General features: G+C 36.1%; 3 protein-coding genes across 4 annotated transcripts in view; 2 read left to right on the forward strand and 1 right to left on the reverse strand.

Annotated features, from left to right (window-relative positions):
* LOC129790155 (protein O-mannosyl-transferase TMTC2-like) overlaps window positions 1-19087 on the reverse strand; it is a 433518-nt gene that overhangs the window by 353504 nt on the left and 60927 nt on the right. The gene's annotated exons all lie outside the window — the stretch shown is intronic.
* LOC129790211 (serine/threonine-protein phosphatase PP2A 65 kDa regulatory subunit) overlaps window positions 1-19087 on the forward strand; it is a 620353-nt gene that overhangs the window by 166051 nt on the left and 435215 nt on the right. The window lies entirely within an intron of this gene.
* Window positions 1-19087, forward strand: part of LOC129790099 (cadherin-87A) — a 55780-nt gene that overhangs the window by 2832 nt on the left and 33861 nt on the right. Inside the window, exon 1 of one of the 2 annotated variants that reach the window (XM_055827333.1) lies at window positions 2638-3081. The exons of the other annotated variant lie outside the window; for it this stretch is intronic. The gene's annotated coding sequence lies outside the window, so the exon portion shown is untranslated. Of the gene's footprint in view, window positions 1-2637; window positions 3082-19087 lie in introns of those variants that run through there. 2 annotated transcript variants of the gene reach the window in all.

Consider the following 19087-nt stretch of genomic DNA (forward strand, 5'->3'; position numbering starts at 1 on the left):
ATATTTTCTTTAAAAGAAATATTCATAAAAATCTTTTTTGCATAGTAGTGAATTGAATGCAAAATTTGAAGCAGATGGGGATAAAAAAATCATCCATAGAAAACACAGAAAAACAATCCATGTAATAAGATTATCGTGTAAAAAGGTTTGGGGGTGAATTCACCAGCAGTGAGAGAGTGGAAAATTTTTCAGAAGGAGAAGAATATTTTGAATACCATTAATTTTGTAGAACAAGAAAAAATTCATGCAAATTTGGGGAAATTTCTTATACATTCCGCTCAAAATTTAGCTCAATTCATTGCTGAGTGATTGAATTACAGAGTCAAACAATTTGGGTTATTTACATCGCGGACGAGGGTGGAATCCTTGTTGCGTGGTGCTATGCCACACCACAATTCCCATGAGGGTGCGTGAAAAAGGAGCGTGTCTCCAAACATTCCTCATGAGATCACTTTACACGGATGGTAGGACGATGTATGAGGAGGATAACATGGAATAATATACGGTGGATTGAAAATGGGAAAGAGACCATCAAAAATGTGACACGACATTCCCAAGAGGCGAAGGTATGTGTATAAGAAACTTTCCCGTCCAACTGCACTGTCTTCCTTCCGTTACATGCATATAGCAAGCGGGACAAGGTGCGAACATTAATTTTGTGGGTGAGCTACCTTAACTTACATTTCACACACTCCGGTAATAAATTCACTTGTTGTTCGCTGTGACACTTTACTTGAGAATTATGAACTCTCAACATTTTTACACCCCTTTTTCCATTCCAACCCACCCCCATCCCAGCCCTGTGGGAATTAATTGCGCTCTCGTCTACTTTCTCCGCGACATCATAGCTGATGAGAATCCCCACAGAACTTTAATTCAACATCACAAACCCCCTTTGCCGGGGAAGAAAACCGTCGGTAGCATGAATTTTAATCTCAAATTAATATGTTGAAGAAGAATATTTCAGCATAAATCTCGCACAATTTCCATTGTGCACTGCCCCTGGTAAGAATTATTCTACTTGAATAACAAAATCATCAACAAATTTTCGTGCTCAACTCCTGTGTAAATTGGAGTTCTGCAGGGAGATTATAAGGTCGTACAGAGTAATATTTTCCCCATACCCACCCACTGGTTTTCCATCACAATCCCGCGCTTTTTCATTTCTGTTTGCTCACCGGGTGGGAATCCTTTTGGTACCTATATCCTTTCTCCGCCAGCATCCACTTTCATGATGAGATTTCATTTCTCTTCTAGCACGCAGAGAGTGGTTATTTGTATTTTTTTCTTACTCTTGTTTAGTCCTACGCGAAATCAAACTCAATGGGTAGAAAAAGTCTTCTTTTTTTTTCAGGAAAATTGAGGAAAAAAAATTAGAAGAAAAGAAAGATAATTAATTACGATGAAAGATTCGAAGAAAGAGCAATTTCAAGGAAAAATGAAGACGAAAACATAAAGGATATTTACTCTAATGTATTATCAGATTTTCCATCATTTATGTAGTTATAATGTAGTTATGTTAGGTATAAAACTATATTGCATTCAAGTTCTTTGAAGCTTTGTTCTGCTGAAAATTATTATTATACCATTATTATCTCGCTTTATAAGTAAAATTAGAGAACTTAAACAAAATCCTTTCATAACACTATTAAGACCTAACGAGTACTTCTGTTGAATTACCTGCATTCATTGTCGTATTTCTGAATGGGTTTGTAATTAAATTTGAAAGCTCTATGTAGAGTATATTGCAATCTAATGTTGAATGGGAATTTTCCTGCGAAATGTTTGAAAGGATCAAAATCACAATACATTAAATTAATCAGCTTTATTCAGCATAAGTCTTTTTAAGTAGAATGTTGCTTGGAAAAGGAAAATGTGTAGGAGTTATTTGTATGTAATAACATTTCTCGCATTATAACTGTGAATGAGATTTTAAGATGTTGTGTCTTTTTTTTAGGATATTAATGTTCAAAAAGATTGTCCAAATTGTGGAAGAAGAAAATTCAAGGAAGGAGTAATCAGGAAGAAATAATCCTTTTCCTGAGAGGACAGAAAGCAAAAGTATTTTTATATTTTTCCAAGAATTTTCAACATTGTCCGTAAACATTTTGATTGAGCCAATGAGAGCTCAATCATAATTGAATCAATCAAGTTGATCAATTACTGATCAATAATTGATAAATCAATTGAGTCAGTCAATCGATTGATCTATTATTGACCAAAGATTGGTCAATCTTAGGCTCAAACTGATTACTCAATAATTGATCTTCTATGTGATCATACATTGACTCAATATCGATACAATCAATATTGGGCCTTATTTAGCGACCAACCCTTGAAATTCGCTTGAAATCTTGAAGTTTCAGTACAAAATTCAAAGATTTCAAGGGTTTCTTGGTCGCTGAATTAGGCCCATTGAGTCAAAAATTTAAAATTCTAATAAGACAATTTCAATCCGCGAGTCCGTTACATTATGATTTTTTAAACATAACGATCACTAGTCTCCAGACCTCTCTTTGGAGACTTTCTTTCCACAAATAGCACGCCATACGATCCATACGTACATACATGATCTCAGACAGCAAACCTTCCACACGATCATCGCGCATGACGTATGCTGGTTAGTCTTCTGGGTGATCTTGTGGGATCGACAGCGCGTGCGTGTACGGTTGTAAAGTGAATGCCAAATTGTTGTACACAAATTGGCACAGTGTGCACCGAAAAAAGTGTCACAAACCGCCCTGTGGATTGTGCGTGAGTGTTTTTGGGGTGAAATTGGGTGCAAAAATGCCCCAATTTTGGTGAAAAAAACACCCCAAAATTGGTTGTGAGAGTTAATCTTGCCAGCATCACATAGCGCTGTGATTGTTCTCCCATTCACCTGGAATGTGGTGCTTCGGTAGAATTAGTTGGATCGCTTCTCAACTTGTGTGGATTAGCAGTGCAATTGAGTGTATTGAATAATCCCTAAACTAATTACATATTAATTCTCTCTGTGTGGAGCTACATCCGTGGCATTGCTCTTTTTTCCTGCATGCACCGAAGGCGGGTGTACCTAAATTGGATATTCCTGCACCATCAGTGAGTACTTTGTGGTGTTTGCATGGGGCTCCTTTTGCACAGAGTGCAGTGCGCGGAAAAAGGGGGGGGGGAGGCACGTATAGAACGTTTTAGGGGGGTATTGCGCGAGCGTGCACAAAAAGTCCATTCTACTTTACTCTATGCTGTTCACCTCTCAATTTACTGGTGTGACCATGATGATGGAGAATTGGGCGAATGCTGCAACAATTTCACATACACACACATACCACTCAATCTCCCATGAAAGTATAATGTGAGAATTCTTCATTGTTTCCTCCACTTCTTGGGGGCACCGCTCCCTTCATTTCCATTCAACCAACATCTCTCTTTCTCACCTGGATTTCTCATGCCTTATGCAATACCCAGGAGGAAATATTTCGCGCGCGATTCCCTCAAACCATATAATATATACATATATTGCTATACGAGGGGGGATCCCAAAGGATTATTGCAGCGCCACTGAGAGATGAGAAATTGCAAATTCCAGTAGGTAGAAGATTTTAGTGCCAAGAAAACTCCACACATAGTTCTTGAGCTTCAGAACCGGTTTTCAATTCCAAATGTCAATGTTTACCTGGTGATTACCTCTTTACCTTCCAGCGCTCAATTTCTCCGCGTCAGCATCTTTAGTAGAGAGAAAAGTTAAAAAAAAATTTACCACCACAAGACTTTGTAATTTCCGCATATTTTTGCTCATAATTTTGGCGATGACGCCAATGATGCCTAAGATGTCATTTCTTTATAATTAGCATTGTCTCCATTAGATGATGTTGCCCATTTCCTCAAAGTGTTGCAACCGTAATTAGCTTCTTGGGAAAGAAAGTTTTAAGACCATCCCATTGTTGCTGAAATCTAAGACATTTCCTCCCAAATTCTCTTTTTGGAAAGAAATGTATTTTCACTTTCATCTCAAAATTTTATTTTAGAAATTTACAAGATAAATTTTTTTTTTACGTGAAACGCATAGTCCAAAAAAGTAAGATTGTATCGCATTTTTTATGATTTGTGGCTGTTTACAAATCCCAGAAATAATTGATATGACTCATTTACTTCATATTTTTGAAAACCACAGTGCTTGAAAAACTTTCCCCAACTTGTGTTAGCAAACAGAAATAAATTTATTTTTGGGAAAATTGCACATTGAATTGTACATGGATTTTGTATGCATTTCAAAGCTTGAAGTTGAAAATTCATGAAATCAATTTGCAAGAAAGGAATTCTCTTGTATATTTATTGTCCAAAGAGAATTAATTCAAAAACAAATATTGAAAATTATCATTAATTTCCATTCAAAATTAGCTATTTGTGATTAAAAGTGGAATTACTAAATAATATACATACATTTAAGAGATAAAGTGGAGCTTTAGAGATGTTGAATGATTTAAGTTTTCATGAACATATATAGTGACGGAGGATAACAAATTAATCTTATAAACATCTTCGTCACTTAATATGAGAGATTAGGGCTGAGCTTGATTCCAATTAATCTTAAATAGATGAATATAAGTTATTTAGCGCAGTTAGGAAACTCATTTTGAATAAAATTAAACCTCAATTTCCATACAAGATTTATATGTTTGAAAGAAAATCCTTCTGGATTATTGTTCACTTAAAAAATTAACAAAATAAATATATAAACTTTTCCAGTAAAATAAAATATATATAATTATATAATTTATTAAGTTCTCTGGAAGCTCTACCAGGAATTCCAAACAATTTTATCTTTTGCTTTACAAACTAATTTAAAACGCAACATCTTCTCATTCTCTCTTTGCCTTAATTGCTCTAATAAACATCTGCGTTTCTTCCCAGAAAATGTTCTGAATTTTACCGCAATTTGATGGTATCGGTTAAAATTAAATGAATTTTCCTCCCCGAAAATTGCCAGAAGCTGAAAAAAAGCTCTCCCCCACGCAAGGGTTGGTGCTCGATTTAGCGTGAAATGATTTAAATTGTCTCATTCGTGCTGTTCTTGTGGATTTGTTAATTTCAACATAAAACATAAATCATATAAAATAAACTTTAATGAGTTGGGAAACATTAAAAGTTTCTTGTATAATCATCATTAACAATTTTTTTTTTGTGTGCGCTTGTTCATTCATTACTAACACCCAAATGGTGGGGGTGGATGCACGCAGAGTTGGTGTGAAATAAAAAAAAAACAAGGCTTTGGTAGTGAATGAAGGCGGAAAAGCCCACCCACTGATATACATATATCTGTGCCGAAGATTTTTGCTGTAAGACGAGCGGAATTCAATTCTCACATTTTTCTTCGCTCGTTTTTTCTTTGGTTTGCGTCTTCTCCGCGATGGTGAGTGGAATTCTTTCGTGTGATTTCATAACGGGAGTATCACTGAAATTTGCGTGTTTTTTTCACTAAACACACACTCAATTGCCGCCAATGTCTTCCTACTTGGCAATACATAGTCAATTGTGACCCATTTCCGCTCTTCCACGCGGCGGCATAGCAAGGACTAAAGTCATTCCATCCTTTTAGCACAAGGAGCATTTTCCATGGGACGCGAAGGAAAATCGCATTTGATGGGTGGATTTTTGCTCCCTCTCTGCCGGAGAGCGTATACTTTACCATTAATATGGAAATTGTATTATAGCATGAGTACCCCCATAAGAAGAAAAATAGTTGGGAAATACGCTGAGAGGGAAAATAGGGTAAATGTCAGTGGTATTTGGCCACTTGAGCACGCTACAATGGGAATTTTATTGTTCCATTTAAATGCAAAGAATTGAAACGCATTTGTATGGAGATAAACATCTTGAATGTTGCTATTAAAGTAAAAAGAAAGAGAGACATTTTTCTCCATTTTTCGGATACTTTGCATTTCAAGCATGAATAATTGTGGGACTTTTTTAAGCCGCAACTATTTGGCCAACCAACTGTAAGTAAATTTCAGGGAATTAGCGAAAATTACCAATTAAAAGTAGTGCTTGTTGTATATCAAAAAATACCGAAATGTGGTGATTTGTAAATTGTAGGAAATGGGAAAGTCTAGACTAGACAAAATAACTATGTGTTTACAGGGGGGCATTTGAAAGCATTTGTGAAACAGTAATGAATCAGAGTTGAAGGAAAAATTGCAAGTATTGAGATAGATTTGAGAATAAGATTAGCAAGGTTTTTTGTTAGGAAATATTAAAAATTTTCAAGATAATTTATCCATTAATGATAAAAATTGTATTCCTTTTCTTTTTAATAAAAAATATTATAAGAATATTAGTTGAGAATTGACTTTTATAGACAAAATTTTAAAGTCATACTTAATAAAAGATTATGCAAAAAATTTTGGACATACGTATCTGGATTAAAAAAAAAACATGGAGCATTTTTAAAATTTTATCTAATTTATCAATTTAATTATTAGTTCAATCAATTTAATAATTGGTTAAAAGAAATATTGCAATCCCAATTTATTTATTTGTGCCATTTTCAACTCTGTTGTGGAGTGTTTCAAAAATGTTGACAAGAAATTCTGTGTAAAGCTCTCTGGACAGACAATTGCATCATACCTTTGTGGTTTGATGTGAAAGAGCTCTACAAAACGGTTATGGATTTTATTCTCACCTATGTTGCGTTTCACCTGAGGCTCTCGATTGTATTAAAAAAGAAGGAAAAAAGAATATCGAAAACGGCTCTATCGGAGCAGATTGGCTTCATCTCCGGTATTAGATATTCAAAGTGGCATGGAGAGAGAGAGAAAGAGATTCCATCCATTGACATTTACCTACTTCCATAAACTCAATTTGAGCCTCGAATGACGAAGAATGTGTCAGTCATCTACATGTTTACTTGCTGGCCTTCCCACCTCTTGTAGTATCTCGTTTTTCGGGTGGAAAATCCATCATACTGGTGCGACACGATGATGGAAAATATTCCAGCAAAATACAATTAGCACTAATTACAGTATATAGATAATATAATTGTCGAGAAAGTTCAAATGATGTTAATTGAGATCAGTTCAAGTTCATCAATTTTCCTCAGATCATCATAGCTTCCACGTTGCGCCTTTTGGCTCTTCAGGGGTACAATATGCAAATTTCATGTTGCCTGCGTTGCCTGATGGTGTCTCCAACTCTGACAATTTTAATTCAGCGGCTGTAGATAAATTTCAATAATTCATTTTGGCATTGGCATCAGAAAAAAAGCTGTTACGTGTCACGATAGCTCCATACTGATATTAATAAATACATTATTGCAATTTTTACATCAACAATACATATCGAGGGGATGAAATTCAGTAAAATTGAACTTGGTATTGGATGATGAAAAAAAAATCCTCTATGCATGTTAAATTTTCCACCATAGGGGGCTATAAAATATGCAGTAAATTGGAGGACTGCGGGATGAATTGAATTGGTCAGAAATATTGCCTATCAACCTACAATGTGATAAATTTTTAATAATTTATTCTTCAATTCACCCTTTGATATTTCTATTAGCTCTCACTCGGAGCTTTGTTGCGAGAGCTAATCCATCGAATATTTGCATTTCAACACGCTCTAGCTTTATTATGTTATTTTGCACAAAGGACACGCATTTCCATTCTTTTTTTAAGCCAGAAAATGGAGGCATAAAGGGCTAAAAATCGTCTCATTAAAAAATTCAATAAAATAATATCTGTTAACATAAATTGATTCTATTTCGAATATAAAATTTTACATTTTGAAAAAGCTCAATTTTTCGGATAAAACTAAATAAAATTATATTTTTTATGTCGCTCCATTGAAATTTATACCATAAAGTAATTCGATTTCAGGAATAGAGCTTTTGTTACATATATTGCAAGCTTATCACTGGCATTCGTTAGGGAAAACATTACTGCGAATTGTTTTCGTTCTCGTTTTTTTTTGTTACGAATTGTACAATGTATGATACTGCACTCTATGTGGAAGCATTAATAATGAATGTTGCGTAAAAAAGAAATATATTAATGGGAATTGTTATGGAATAATTATATATAGCTAGGCTGTTATATAGGTTACCTATATATACATATTAAAAGGGAAAACCTTCTCAGAGAAGGAATATTTTGCTTTTTAAACAGAATTTTTTTTCTCTGTAATTATGTATGTAAACAATTTAGTTTCCCAAAGACTTAGAATGTAGGATGGAGATTTGAAGTAGTGACTAATTCAAAATCGAATATTATTAGATCTAGGTGCAATGTATTGAGTTAATTTTCACATTTGCATTTAACACGTGTCCCCATCGAGTTTCCAATATATGCGAAAGGAGAGGCACAAAAAATTGAATAATATCATTTACATTATACCATACCTACATACAATATCATATTATGTGCAATGTAGTGAACTCATATGATGAATGCTGGGGGAAAAAATATGATATTTTGCTAATAATTAAATTATTTGGTCACAAACAGATTTTTGTGACAACTCTGCCAACCCCAGTGTTGTAATTATTTTGAAATGCAATCACTGTGATAAACATAAAGCACCAGAAATCCCCTTTTGATGGATCACGAAACATGGAAAATTAATTAACATCCGCATACTTTTTTTCCATGGTAAAATATACAATACATCGTGGGGTGAGATGAAAAGAACAAAAATTATATCACATTGGAAATTATGCGTATATAGTATGTTTATAAATTAATTAATAATCCCTTAATGTTCAATTCACCGTAATAGCTATTACAAATATTTAATCGTTAATTGGTACTTCTGTGTCAATGTGTTTTCTATGGAGCAAGCACACACACATATAATTACTCCGGGAAGGGAATTAAAGATGTAACCATTTAATTTTTCCCACCCACGCTTACATAGCAGAGAGACGAATGTCTTATAGAAAATTGCTTCTTTTAGCTCTTACACAAAAGCTCCATGTCGGAGATATTAGCTGTCTGATTCATGGTGCGCCTGTAGCATATTTAATTTCTCGACACTTGGTGATATTTCTATGCATTAATTTTCATGACAATCGACTCGGTAAATCAAAGAGGGAGTACCACACCGAGTATTGCAATGGCAACAAAAGAAAATCATAATTCTTGAGCATGGAATCATCCAACTCTCCATATCTTATCCTCTCCCATTGTTATGTCATCATCCAGATTGTCTCTGGCATTCAGCAGAAACTTCCATTCAGCATTGAAGAATGGCATTGTGCTACTTCTTGCAATTATTTAGCGCACGAGGGAGAGACATCCCAAAAATGGCATTATATAAGTCCCTCCTCTTCTTGTCCTATATATTATTGTTGTTTCGAATATTTTCCCAGGAGACGCAATCTCCCGCCCAACCGAGAAAAGGGTGTGGATTGTGCACAACTTTTATAAGTATGTTGGGGGGACAAATCCTAAGAGCATAAAAGGGAATAAACGTGCCTGGTTGTGGTGAATGATGGACCGTTTTCTTGATAAACATCGCAAGTGTCTCAGTAAAGCTAAGTAAATGTAGTACAATGTTGCATATTCTTGAGAAATTTATGTATGTTGGGACATATTTAGATGCTTAAACATTTTATACAAATAGTATATGTGTTTATGTCCATACAAATATCATATTTTAAATAACGCATCGGCTTTAATGAACTCGGTCCGACTGATACGTGAATGCAATTAATGGACAAGAAGCTTCACTCCTACTTGGAAAATGAACATTGTATTGGCGGTTCCGCGTCTTTTAAGCTCGCTCACTACTTTTCCGTTAAATGGTGCGTATTTTACGATTACGAGATTCATAAGAAAAATGATCTTCAGTCTTTTCAATGGAATATCTTGTTAATTAATCCAAAACAATTAAAAGTAAATTATTTTTATTGAAAAATAAATTGAATATTGAAAGAAAGTTAAAAACTTAAATCCCTTCAATGAAGCTGTATATTAGGGGAAAATTCAATTTTTTTAGAAGATAATATAAAGTTGACTTTCACATGTAGAGCTTTTGAATATTGAGCAAGCTCAAAGAGCTAAATGTGGTGAATGCAATTTGGCGTCAACACCCGCTCATGTGTAAACTGAATAATCCCCATTTTCCCACGCGGATCTTCTACAAAATGTTTTCGTGTACATATATGGCACATATTATCGGATTGCTATATGTGGAAAATTTATGTAAGGGATGATACGCGGAATCCATTGCATTTTCACAAAATATATGAACATTTTCCAAAAGCGGATGTTCTATAGGAGGAAACCAGCTTTCGCATGAAAGTGTTCGTGATGTGGGTGAGGGGGGTGAATGTGCGAGGGAGGGTGTGTGATTTTCAGTTGAGGAAAATGTACCACTAAGCATAAATATAACGTCTACAGTGTACAAGAAGTTATCTTGTGTGTGGTGTGTTTCATGGGTGCTAGGACAATAGAGATGGTGAAGAAAAGTGGATGGGGGCTCCGAGTGTGCCGTGGCTGTTTGTTTCCGGCTCCGATTTCCAAGAGCTGTGGGCTTCTTCCAAGGGTACGGCAGAGGACGAAAGTGAAGAGAGCTTTCATTGTTGAGTTTCGTCGCGTGGAAAGGCGAGAAGGTGTTTTAGCGAGAAGTAAACTTGCAGTGCAGAGGGTGGGATGCTTGCAAACAATTTCTCTGGGATAGTGGCGATTAGAAGGATTTACGCTCCGGAATGTTCTCAATGGCATTTCCATGCTCCCCCAAACCATGCCATTCCGCGCATAGTCACCGAAATTTACCAAAATTTGCACCCTCTCTTCCTCTATTTACCCCTGTGGCTATGTAATAAAACTATTAGGAGATCCCACCACCACATATACTTCCCCTGTTTATTGAGTGAAGGAAATTCATTTATTAATGCCTCCACCTTCACAGTCACCCCCGGGCGAGAAGTCTCTCACCGTGCTTTTTATAGCAAGAAATTTCCTGAAAGCGATGGGCAAATGAATGGTTGAATTAGTGTGTGATACCCCCTCGAACAGATTCAAACTCCGTTGTGGGTTTGTGTGCATGTGAAATGAACAAGAGAAATTGTATGAGCTTGCCACCCATTTTAATTATATATCCTTTTCATCCCCTCCCCAAGCTTATTCCTTCTGTCATCCGTGCTCCAAACCTCAAGTGTGGGTGGATTTTGGGGTGCAAAAAAAACCGCGTGAGCATTCACGGGCACATTTTATGTTGCTGCCAGAGTTGGTAAGGAGATAATTCAGGATTTATCTAAATGGGATGCTGATGGGGATCACAATGCCGACGTGGAGGGAAGTTATGATAAATTCACGAGTAATAGCACCACGATAAATTGTTGGGGAGCGCTCAAAAGAGAATTTCTGGCAAACTGTGTGATACCCTTCCTTGTCGAGGAAACTTTTGTCTATTTGTCCTTGGAATATTGAAGGCTTTTTGAAACAAAGAACGTATGTTATCCAAAGAAGCTTTCGAGAATTTCGCATTATTTCTACACCATTTATCTCAATGGAAAGCTGCTATCAAATATTTTTATATGTCAGGGCGTTTTGTCAGTTTTTTCTCTATTGAATTCATTGAATTAGGGTGAAAGTGACAATGAGTCTTAAGGATTGAAAGCTTCACTGTTTAATATTATGATTAACTTTTCTTTAAAGCTTGTAATAAAATAGTAAAGCTATACGTTCTAGTTAATAAAATAAAAAACAATATTTGCTTTGAGATTTATTAAATGATTTTAAAATGAAATTTGTGATGAGCCTTTCTCCTTATATTCTTGAGCATCATAGGTAATATACGAAGTCAAAATTATATGTAATTTTATCATCATTTCACCATCTAATAAGCCTTCAACTTTGGTTCATATTCCTTTCGCGCAGACGATGAAATGTGGAAGATTTTATATCAAACTTTATTCACTGTTGGAGTACAAAAGATTCACCATATTAAAAAGGTGAATGGGGAGGTGGGTAGCATGGGAGGGGCGGGACGGGTTAAATAAAACATTTATAATGAGATGATAAAAGATGAAACGCAGGAACGGAAAAAAAGCTCACGGGGACACTTGAAATGATATTTTAATGAAAATTGCCAGCGACAGGGGAGGAAGAGGGAGGTGAAAGAGACATTTTTCGCGCGAAATACAAAAGAAAAGGGGGTAATGGAATGCGACTCGGTGGAATTAATTTGATGGTGCGAGAGGATGGGAGGTAAGGAAAAAAAGGCGTCATTGCCACAATTATCGCGCTGGAGTGGTGAATTTTTCTGGCTCGCGGGTGAAATTAAGGGATGGCAAATGCATGAGTTCATTAAGCATTTTCGTCCCGGAAAAAGAATGAGGGGTAGGGGGACAGATGAAATATTTTCGTAAAGCTGAATGAGAAAGGGGCTGAATTAATGGAGTTTAGCATCATTCTCTCTTCAGTCATAGTGGAGAGTGTAGCCCCCCGTCTCCCGTCCAAATTGAGCTGCCACGATAGCCAACACCCCCGCCCCGAAAACCATACACCCCACAGATCAGTTCGATTTTGGAATAATTTGTGTTTCTGGTCGATTTAGAAAGCTTTCCCAGGGAATTTGCTTTCACTCCATTTGACTTTCTACGGTGGGGGTTGAGATGGGGATGGCGGTGGTACGAAATACACAAAGCCCCTTTTATGTTTTGATCCATTGGGGGCGTGTGAGAAAGGATTCACGGATTTAAATTGATTTTCATGCTCGTTGAGAGGAAATGGATCTTTGAATTTGACACATTTTGATAAATGGACTTTCGCTCACAAAATGATTTGACGGGCGGGAGGAGCGGAGTGGCTGCCACTGTCAAGTATACTTAAATATTTGTTGCAAAACTCTTCATGGGGGTGGGTGTGATGGGTGGAACACATTGGAGCAATGAGAAAACATTGATTTCTACTTAACAAGATGATTTGACATGATACAGATCTATGCACGAAAAATCACTTTCGCGATTAAATTTCTTTATTGATTCTTGTTTGTACATCCAGGGAATATTTTTTAAAGTTTTTTTTTACAAATAGATAAAAATTAATATTTGAGGGACATTTTTTACGATAAATTATGAAATTATACCTTTTTCAGGGGCTATAGTTTGTAAGTTTATCAGAAAACTTTTAAAGCTTAAAATCGATTTGTTTTTAAGGACTTAAAACTCAAAATTAGGAAAACATAATTAAAAATAATATCTATTAAAATAATTTTCGAAGTTTTTAACGCCAGCAAAATTTAGAATGCTGGTCAGTATTTGGTCAGATAATTGGTAACATTTAAGCATGTTCGTCCTCCCTCACCTATGTATTGTATAGGACCAAGACCGTAGACACATTTCTCAATGCTGCAAAAACAATGAATTTTAATTAAATTGCCATGATGGGTGTCGAATGGCGTGTTAAATGATAGAGAGGCTCTGGGTATATGCTAAAGACTTTGAGGGCTTTTCCTTTATCCGAGCGCATCCACTTTCATTCAGTTTCAAGCAAAATACGGAATTCAATCGTGGCGAAATTGACATCACTCTTACGGGTGAATCCACTTGAAATTGGGATTTGTTGTTCTCTGTCTCATCCCATACATAGAATTTGAATGTCGTTTATACATATGTATGGAATATATATAGCGTGTGCAAATGCCGTGGAATACAGTGGCGGCTGCAGAGGGATATAATGTGAGCGCGGAGGGAATCAAATACAATTTGTTACAAGGAATAAGCTTCGAAGTTTCGAAAACACGTTTGTGGGTAAATTGTGTAGATTTTCACACAATCAGGAATGAAAGGTGCTTCTCAGCGTTGTCATCTGCTTTCACGGTGCAAACTTCCTTGCGCACATATGAGGTGCCAAAGAGCACTAATTAAATCACTCCGGTATACAGTCATAGAAAATCAACCCTTCTTGATGGTATTCGATGAATCGCTTTCAATGCAAATGAAGGTGTCACATCCAATTAATTTCGCATGCATTAATATACAGCATATCAAGCGCATCTTCTCCCCACCCTCGCACGGTATATGTATATGGAACTCCCATGGCATTTTCCTATAGGGTGAATTAATGCTGAGGCTGCAGCACAAATTTTCCCCACTTATTCCACCACAGGGGATTCATTTTGGCCAATTTGGTGCCACAAGAAGGATAATTCAACTTCTGCCGACATTGCGAATCTTTCCATGAATTGCACGAAAAGCCACTTGAATTCCATAAAAGTATATATGTATGTATAAAGGTGTATTATATACCTTCAAACATCTCTTCTATACATTCCGACCCCCTATAAGAGCTCAAATTTTGTCCTGGCTATTTTCTCCCATTCAATTGGAATTTCATTCACCGCAGAGGATCTGGCTCTTGTACATTCTGGCAAAAAAAGAAGATGACGAAGAATTAACGTTTGGATAAAAATTTCAATGAACTTTTCTCTGGCTCTACAATCTTCTGGATGGAATGTCATGGCATCTATTCATTTCTTTTTCATACAACCCTATAACCATAACCTTTAGACTGAACTCCAAGACAGGTTGATTGTGTAGCATAAAAATCATTTTTGAGGATTAAAGTTCAATTGCAAATATTCGTGAAATAATTTTATAAAATAATTTGTTTTTTTAAGGTAATTTTCATAAATTTCTTAGGAATGAGGATAGGGATTAAAAAATATAAACGACTTTAAAACGAGAACTAGAAAATTCTCAAAAATTCATCTCTTTATGGATATAAACTCAACATCTTTCACTACTCTACAACACACTACTTAGCATTATCAAAAAATGAACGAAACTCTTCTTCCGCGAAGACTTAACTTTGTAGGAAGTTTCACGATGGGGAAAAATGCCACAAGCAAAAGGCAATTTATCACCAAATTCGATCTCATGCGATCTTTGTGAACCCCCAAACGGCACACTTTATTTGATTCCTTCCTTGGCAGAAACTATCAAAAACCAATGGCAATAAAGTTCGCTATGTGAACTGCTTGCTCCAGAATAATTCGCAATTTCATTCGACGTGACAATAAAAGCTCCCCCCAATGCGGGGGAATTGATTTTACATCATGCGCTCCCACCAAACTGCGGGAGGACTTCTGCCGAAAGCCACCTCCGTAGCACATTTTTGCTTTCAACTCTGAACAATTTTAGTTCTTTTCCCCCTTCCATCCTCCCCCGTAGACCCCATATCCCACTTGCACTTCGGATGCTTTTGTTATGTATGTGTGTATGGAGCTTTTATCGTCAAACCATAAATTTTGAGTTGAAAAACCCATACTCCCTGAAGATTGTGGCGCGCGCGAGGGAGGTTGTGTTACGTAGAAAGGCGCGGTTTGTACTGCGATTTCCTATCTTTTGCCGCAATCCACCGCAGAAAAACCCACTCGAAAACACAAAATCGAATAAATGGGAGGGAAAGCACACAAAAAGTCCGCGTGGAGAAACTTTTCAATATTTCCAGCACAATCAACAATCCATTCATTGGGCATTTACCACATACTTGAATTATGTGCAAAAAAAGGTCTTTAAGCTGAATTGTTCCTATATTTGAAAGGTAGCTCAATGAACTTTTTATCTCTTTAGTCGTAAAAATAAAACACGAGTGGAAGTCCTTGAGAATGATTGTGTATCGTGCATATCGTAAAATTTTCTCCTAAATTGACCAACTTCTTATCCTAAATTCACATTTTGCTCTATTTTGGTCACTTGAGTATTCATCCTGCTTGCTTGTATTGGCTAAATGGAAAAGAATGTCATGATTTATATAAATATGATTTGGAATTATCTAATATTCAGGAGTTATTGTATTTTTGGTATTATGTCATTGCCAAGTTGGACATTGCAATAGATTCCTGGTGGATTTACGAAGTATTCAATGCTCTAATTTTGGCATGTTAACCCTTTCGAGTCTAGAACAGAGAAGCAAAGAAAGGTCATTCAAAGATCTAATAGAAAAGTATAAGAATTATTTTTAATTTTATATATACCTACCTAAACGAATTATCTTATAGATATTAAAGAAAATTAAATAAAAAAAATTTTTGAGCGGATATATTCGGGTAAAATTTCATCAAAACTTATGACGGAAGCTCGGAAAACTCTCAATAAATTCTAAAGTACGTAATAATGAAGTTTCTCTATGAGTGAAGGATTTTCCATGAACTTCATCGAAGGTATTTAATAGAAAAAAAAAAGTTTCCCAAAAAAGTAGTATAGTGGGGAAAGTGAAGTATATTGCTTTAAATATTTATAAAGTGAAATACTAAAGAAATTCTTGAAATTTTGCTAGTAAGGGATGCAAGAAAATTGCTTGTTAAAATTAGCTTTTCTCTGTGCAGAGCAGACATTCTTCTCTAAACTATATAGCGACTAAAGGCATTCGATGTTTGGGAGCTTTCAAGCGTTAATTTAAAATATTTCAAAACTCCCAAATATACATATTTCATACAAAATGAAATTTCATAGACTAACATAAATCCATTGTCACACTGAAAATTACAAATTAAAAAATAAAGAAAAAACAAAAAAATATATACTTCATCAACATTCCCGTCTCTTTTCCCATGCATTTAAGAGTATTGCAGAGTTTACCATGCAATGGCATGGATTTAATTTTCAACACTCAATGCCCACACGAGATAAGATGTGATTTCTGGGAATCATTTTTGATCACGAAAACTCTTAATTCACTTTTCTTGTCGCGCTACAGTAGCTGTTTCTCCCTCTTTTTTTTGGACGAAGCTTTACACATAAAATAAAATAGAATTTCTCCAATTTCTCACATATAAAAAGGAAATGAAATGGTGTACGAATGCATTCACATTTTCCCATTCTGCTACTTTAGCTGTTTATTTATTTTTTTCACCACAAACATGGGCACGCCAGAGGAAATTGATGGGGATGGTGAGATGGGAAATTTTACGAAACATGAACATGTAATATCGTAAGATCGTGCCCGATAAATATGGGAATTGAAATAAATGCCAGTAAAATTGACAAGGTGGAGCCTTCCCAGCTCCCCCTTATTCATGGTGTATTTTAGAGTACAGTACACCTCCATATCTTTTTTTTCTGTATACCCACCCACCCTGTATACTACGTTTTTTTACGATCCAAGAGAAGATTACAAGCGCTACGACTTGGGGTGCGTGGTACGACATAAAATCGAATGGCTGCATTTGTACCATCCAACATACACGCTTCCGCCTCCTGACGAGGGGGTGGATGAGTGGCAAAAATTGCTGCTCCAGCATTTTCTCCGTGTGACGGTGTGAGAAAGCAAAAGAGTACGATAAAGGTGAGAATGGGCGGTGGACCTTATCACAAGAGGAAATTGCTTTTCTCTCACCGTTCTTGTGTCTCTGCCTGTGGCCCAGACGTGGTATGCTCTTTTCCCTTCTGTACGAACAGGAGGTGTGGGGGTAGTTGAACAAGGATCTATGGGGAAGACGAAAAACTCGCTCTAATATGAAACTGGTGACATTCAGAATTGGTAATGTCACAGATAAGAACATACATATAGACAAAGAAGAATTAGATGGGTTAGAAAGAACATACGGGGAGGTGGGCTGCTCTTTAAGTCAAGATGTTTCAGTTGAAAGAGTCAAGTATGTAATATTTATTGATTTTACATAAATTAAAAATATGATTACATAATGTATGAATAATCCCAATAAATCAGAGAAGAAGAATCTTATAAAAAAAATGGTTTGCATTAAAATCCAATGAATAAGTTAAAAAGTAAAATTTATTTCTTTGTAAAAAAAAACATTTTTGAGATTTAGCATTTTCGTTTCATCACTAAATGAATTTTTCTACATAAAACATATTCGCAAAATAATTCAACAAGAAAAGTAACGAAATTGCGTTTATAACTTTTAATTTTTCGTAATGAAATAATGTTAATAGAAAGAATTTAAAAAAACAAAGCTTTTTCTAGAAGCTTTTAAACTTGAAGGGTTTATAAAATAAGATTAAATCAGCTTAATTTCTTCCACTAATCAGCTACGAGAAGTTCCTAAAACAGTTTATCATTTTTATCAAAAGTTCACGACTCTTTGCAATAAATTAAGTAAAGTACAACTAAAAGGTTTAAAGTAAAAGCTCATTTAAAAAGTCTTCGTTGAAGTCTTTGCTATTAAAGCTCTCTTCTTTAGCTTTTCGTTTTTCCCTCCCAAAAAAATTGATTGTATACGCAGTGGAAAACGATCAGAAAGTTTTATCAGTCCCTTATCTGTAAGCTCTACGGGAATTAAGGGGATATATCCCCCCAAAAACTCAAGAAATAACCCCAAACAAGCGGGTTCTGTGTGTGTTTTTTTATCAACCTCCCAAACATTGGAAACAGAAGTCATACCTGTGAAGATTGTGAAAAAGTCTTGGGGGTGCAGGTGGTGGGGTAATCGATTTTCCCAAAAGCCAGTCACTGGCAGCATCTTGAGTGCGCCACCAGTGAAGGTACCACGGGGATGAGAATTACTTTCCGGTGAAACTTTGCGACTCTTGGGGTGTTTGTGCGTTGGGCGAAGAATTAATGTTGATGAAAAAGGGTGCTTCTTCCTCCAGAAAATTGGAACTCATTCGATGATTGAGGGTTGGAAAGTTTCCTCGAGTGACACGGATATTTTTGGAAGGGTAACCCCATTGTTTCTCTGTGGCTATAAGTAGGTCCTCTATGTATACAACATCTTCCCCGAAATTTCGTCTCGTTGTGGTTTTTTGTCACGACTAACATAGAACAAGTCCCGGTAATAAAATCATCCACCATCCCTGACAATTGCGCGCAGAAAATGAGCTCAATTTCCGGACACATTGATGACAATTTTCTGTGGGATGGCTGAAGCCACAAATTTAATTGGGGGTCACAATTGGGATGCTCCATGATTACGCTTCGTGCGTCCTCAACGCGCAATAAAATGCCTAAGAAGATGGCACAACAAACACATCGCATCAATTCCAAAAGCACCCCCACCCCCGCACGCACCCATCGACTTTCGAGATTTTTGGAATACTTTCATGGGGAGATTTATACAACCCTCGTCCGCATAGAGAGAACTTCTTATAGGCAATTTCTTCCAGCTACTATGCGGGACAGATTGCTTGATGGGCTTCCCT

This window comes from Lutzomyia longipalpis, chromosome 2 (genome assembly GCF_024334085.1).
Source record: "Lutzomyia longipalpis isolate SR_M1_2022 chromosome 2, ASM2433408v1".
In the NCBI taxonomy this organism is placed as follows: Eukaryota; Metazoa; Arthropoda; class Insecta; order Diptera; family Psychodidae; genus Lutzomyia; species Lutzomyia longipalpis.